Raw genomic sequence first — 6,125 nt, 5'->3', positions numbered from 1 at the left:
AATTTTACTTTCAGGTGAGGGAAAATCGAGTAAACACACACGGAGAGAGAGGGTACTGTAACTCGCAGGCGGGGAGGGAAATAAAATTTTATGTTTGGCGCCTGATATTTATTCAGTGATTTAGCAGCGAACTTTTTCGCCGCTAAAATAATTAAAGCCGCTGCTATATATCGCCACATAATCAGTGATTTAATGCAGTGATTAATAAATCGCCGCTATATGTCATATATTACGGCGATTATTTTGGCAGCAGATAAGAAATCGCCAGGAAAAGCCGAGATTCTTGTAGTGGGTAGAGCAGCCTGTCTTTCTCTTTGTTGGCAAATTATCCATATGCACTTGCCACTTTGGTTGGTGCCTCAATAAGTTCCAGCAATGATTCAAATTATAGTTGCTTTTTTGTGTCAATCGGTACAATACCTTTGCCTTGTCAATCTAAACATCAATCATAAAAATATTAGTACATATTACAATCCAAATTTATGATAATTAGAAACATACCTTATCTTGTTCATTGGTACCGCTTGGATGCATTAATTCGACTTGGTCCAAGTAACCACAAAACTTATTTGTGGCTTTTTGGATAGTTGACCATCGATTAGTCAACGACCCCACAGAACATTCAGGCCAATTAGGTTTTTTATAAGTATTGAAGTAATCATGGATTCTTATCCACAATTGGGTGAACTTTTGATTTGTCCCCCTAATAGCGTCTATACTAATGTTGAGTTACCTTGATACGAGGTTGTCTGCCTCCAAGGTGAAGGACACACCATGTTGGGATAGTTTAGTTCGTGCCCTTACTTGCCCTTCGGGTTGTGTCACTTCAACCTCAACCTCAACACTATCATGCAAGACACGAGCCATGGGGGGGTTAATAATACATTCTCCACTACTTTACAATAGTGTGGTGAAAAATGGATCGTCCAATAAGTATGAATCCATCATTCATAAAACAGTCAGAAAGTAATAAAGTTAACAGTCAGCAAGTAAGCAGGGGAAACAGTCAAAACAGTAAGCCAAAATGACTAACAGAAATAGGTTGACTATTAACTATTTTGTTTAAACAGGTTCTGACTTCTACACACACACAACATGTGAGCAAAAGAAAGGTTGACTATTAACAATCATTAGTTTAAATAGGTTCTGACTTCTACACACACACACACAATACTTTAAAAAAATCAATGGTTGACTATTAACTATTATGTTTAAACAAGTTCTGAAATAGACCTTGCCTACATACATGTGAGCTTTCGTCCCAGTTTTGTTGCAACTGACATAATTAACTTTATTTTTTAATTAAATCAACCTGTTAGGATTGGAATTTGGTTATTTATTCTCCATGTAGACTTACAGTTGCATCGGCACTAACAATTACAAAGAACTGATTTCCATGGGTAGTTTCTGTGAAGCTTTTTGAAGTCTAACATGCATATCACCCAAGTTTTGTTTTCAATTATCCTTTTTTTTTTTTTTTTGTGCATCGTCTTGCACAAATAGAATAATTCCCTAGCAAAAGGTAGGGTACTGTGAATATCACTTTTGTTGGTTGTTTTGTTTGCTTGTTCATCTGTTTTGGTACTAAACAAAGAATTCTTTTGTTTGGTCTCACTTACTTTTATTTCCGCTCTTTCTTATATCATCACTTTTCCTTTGTTTTTAAAATGTTTTGTTTATTAATATATATTATGTAGGGTCTGAATTTTCTGAAGACAAGTTTGTTGCTAAAGTTAAAATGGAAATTGTAGTGAGCAAAGATAAGGTATTAAGACTCTTTGTTGTATGGACTAGAAACTAAATCTTTAATTCCCTAGCAACTAAGTTGACTATTCATCACATTTTTGCTAAGGAAAAAAATTGTGGTATATTTTGTCACTATACCCTTAATAATTGATACCTACATGCCATCCTCTCTTAGGTTGAAGCAGTAATGGAAGAGATAATTAAGGAGGCAAGGACTGGTGAGATTGGTGATGGCAAAATTTTTGGTAAGTTTCTTTGTTAGTTTTGATGAGTTGATTTGGACGCCTTTAATTTCCTAGAGGAATTCCAACCTTAAAGCTAATGTACTGGTTATAGAACTTTTGTTCTATTAGCAGCTTTAATTTTATTTTTTCTTTCTTGGCAGGCTATTTATTTAAAGTTATCTGAGTGATTTGCTTGTTTCTATATATGTTGTTTTTTTTTTTTACTATGTTTTACTGAAGTTATCCATTGCCTTCTCTTTAGTTTTATTAATAACCAAATGCATTATGCTAGATCATGTTTGCAACTTTCGAGTGTTTGTTATATTTCGGGTACTAATTTTTTCAATTTCCTCATCTTGAAGGCAGAACGAGAATGGAGTATGTACTAATAATAGAGTGTAGTTGACTGTGATTTGTGCTCTTAAACCCAGTTATCCCACACCTCAACGAAATTCAGCATCAAACCTTATCAAGAAGAGAGAGGGCAACCATTTTTCAATCCAAATCCAATCATCGAAAAATAGAGGAAATCAAGCAAACCCTAACTGTTAATCCCAAAATCAAAAACCCTAACTGTCAATCCCACTTCTACATCCGTGTCTCAGTATAGTAACAATTGAGAAATTGATAGACAACAGGTAGGGTAAGAAATGAGAAAACAATAGACATGAATCACTGAAAAACTGAGAGCCTAAAAATAATAATTTGAGAAAACTTACAGATCGGGAGTGGGAGTGAGAGAGAGACAATGGAGGGGTGCAACCGTGGGAGTGGACGTGCGCAGTCGTGGAAGTGGAGAAGCACTGTGTATGCGAATCGAGAGAGACATAGAGAAAAAGTTTAAGGAGAAAGGGAGTTCGGTACCGAAATAGAGGGACCAAAATTTTCATTCTCACGTTTAGTACTTCTGACTTCCGCTTGGTCGGTTGGAGTGAGAAAACAATTGTTTATTATTTAGTGAATGAAAATGGTCTTTCATATTTGGCCATGGATTGTAGCAGAAGTCCATAATATTTTGAATTTGCATAATTCAATGTGATGAGTTTTTGAGCCAAATTACTCCAAATTTAGCCAAGCACCGATTTTGTATATTTTTTAGAACCCAACTAGTATACACCGATTTTGAAATTTTAAAGACCGATTCACTACCGAAATCGGAACTTCCAGTTTTTCAGGTTTCAATCCGGTTTTTCTCATTTTATGGACTATCTATGTTAATAATAATATGATATTTACATATATTAAACTATTAGTCGATTTATATTATAGTATGATTATATTATTTTTTAATTACGTACACATATTAGCATAATATTGAATTTAACTATAGACTAATAGTTATATATATATAGAATATCAAAAGTAAGTTTATATTAATAACTTAATATTAATGTTTATGTTTAAGAATAAAATTTTATGTTATATTAATTTTATATTATAAGATTAAAATTTATATGTTATATTTATATTAAAAATTATAAGATTAATAGACTTGAATAATAAGATTAGAATTTCATATTATATAATTAGTTATTTGGTATAATATATATAATATATTATAAAAAATTATGACTATATACCAGTCTGGTTCGGTTTAATCGGGTACTATACTGGTTCATGACTGGTTTCGATTCTTAATAATCAGTACTGCACTAGACCGCTTACAAACCAGATGAGTTAGATCTGGTTCAACCGATTTTCTAGTTTTTTTTTTTTTACACCCTTAATGCTTGGTTGTTTTTATCGTTTCCGTTAGTTTTCCAACTTTAAGTACCCTTGACACTATTCACTTCAAAGCTACAACTTTTCTAATATTTTTTCCCACCAAACATCCTAAGATAAGGGCAAAAGTAGTAATGTTATTGAGTAACAGTCATGCTAAAGCTTAATCCATTACATTAATGCTATTACTGGGGTCAGCCAGTTAAAAGGTACAAAATAAAATAATATATTTAATGAGATATTATTGGTTCATATTTTCAGTTATCTATTTCAAGGAAAATAATTTCCATCAGGATAGATTTTTCCCATATTAAGTAAAATCTATTGTAAATAGTTTCTTTATGTAAGAGTTCTATGTAAGTTGAATAAAATAGTAAATAAAACAATTTCGAGGTCTGACTCCCTCAAAATAATCATTCTTCACTCTTCTCCTCAATCTATTAAAAAAAGGGTTCCAATACCTCCAATACGCTCCATACCACACCCTCTTCTAATAAAGGGGACTGATATCTTGGTTTTGCTCTTATATATCATCTGGATGCCAAATAAATTAAAGGGGTAAATGGGATAGAGACTTTGAGAAGATCCTATATTCATTCGACAATGAATCTACGTCACCAACACATAGTAACAAACAACAAATATAATGTGAAGGGTTGGATGTCATTTAGGAGATAACCGCCAAAGGCCGGTATTTTACTCAAAAGCTGTAGAACTTTCCTCACTCTTTCCATATCTTTTGAAAATGGAAGTACGAATTAATATTTACTTCTAACAAAAGAAAATATATGGCTACCTTTTGGAAAAAGAGACAGACAACTCAAGAATCTCTCTTGGGCGGGGAGGTGCTTGGGCTCATGTGCGGGAGTATTACCGAGTGGTTGTATATAAACACATCACTTTTTACAACACTTCACACAATAATATTTAAAATGAGTGGTATTTTCGTAAAATACTTTATAACAAGTATTTTATACTTTATAAAACTAACATCATTTTATGTGTGTATATTGATTCATTGCTTGTGAGTTTATTTGTTTTACACCTACCAATAATCACATGACACATATGGATTCTAGCAAAATATTGTATAAGATTAGATGTAGAGAATCTCAATTAATTTCATCCTCCCACTCAAGTGCCCCAAACCCATCTCTCTCTCTCTCTCTCTCTCTCTCTCTCTCTCTCTCTCTCTCTCTCTCTCCTTTGAAAGCCTGAATCGAAGCCCCCTCTGTCACTCTCCTCCGAAGGTCCAATTCACGTGCCCCTTCCTCTGTCCCTCACTCAAACTTCTCAACTCTACTCAATCACTCTCCCTTCAGTCAATCTCTGTCGGCCGACATGTTACTATGTATGTAAAGTTAATATTTTGATAAATGGTAGTTGCAATCATGAGTGTGCAAACGTCATGCAATCACTTAAAAAAAATAATAGATAAGAGACCCACAAGAAAAAAAATAATTTTTTAATAGTATATCTCACTTTTTTTTAAAACGGCTATATGGTATTTGCACACTCCACGATTGTACGTAGCATTACTCTAATATTTTATGCTTATGGTGTATTTTAGGGGTTGGATGTATTTTTTGCTCTATGAATAGTTGATTGGGTGTATTGTAGGGGCTGTGTGGTTGAATTTATTGCTTATAGGTTCTGATTGGAAGAATTTTTTGGATGTCTTTGTTGCTTAAAGGTGAATTTGTTGCTTATGATAACCCCTGTATAGCTACAATACATGTGTTACTGAGTTTGTGTATGAACAGTCTGCCATTGAAAGGTTATGTCACACAATACATTAAATTAGTTGGCTGTAGATATTTTATTGCTTTGTTCTATTGAATCTAATACTAGTTGTAGATATGTTCTTGTTTTATTCTGTAGATATTTTCTTGTTTTGTTTTGTTCACTTAAGTGCAATTGCAACCACTCCAAAAATATGTATTCTATGTATATGCAAATGCACATTAATGTTGAATTTTTAACAATCCAGTTGTTAACATTTTCTTGTTCTATAAATTTGCATGAAGATTGTGTAGAATTTGTAGTGTTGTAATTTTCTAAAAGATTGTTGTTTCATGATATTAGGTTGAGTGAATGATGATTACTTATAGAGATAGTGTTGAGATTTTAGATTCTAGTAATTCTAATGCCGATGAAATTGAGATAATTGAAGAGGATGGTGAGGTTGAACAAGATAGAAACATGCCCAAGGAAAATAATACGATGTCATCTTCATATGTAGAGTCGTATGTGGGGCAACAGTTTGACGATCTAGAAGATGCACACAGTTGATATAAACCCTTATCAAGAAGAACTGGCTTTAGCATTCAAACAAACCATGCTTGACTATCAAACAAATACAGGTCATTAATTGGGGTAGAATATGTGTCTTCGAGGGATGGATTATGTTGCCTTAATTCTAAACTTAAAGAA

Source organism: Carya illinoinensis, chromosome 5, assembly GCF_018687715.1.
Source record: "Carya illinoinensis cultivar Pawnee chromosome 5, C.illinoinensisPawnee_v1, whole genome shotgun sequence".
Lineage (NCBI taxonomy): Eukaryota > Viridiplantae > Streptophyta > Magnoliopsida > Fagales > Juglandaceae > Carya > Carya illinoinensis.
Note: the sequence above shows the minus strand (reverse complement) of the source record.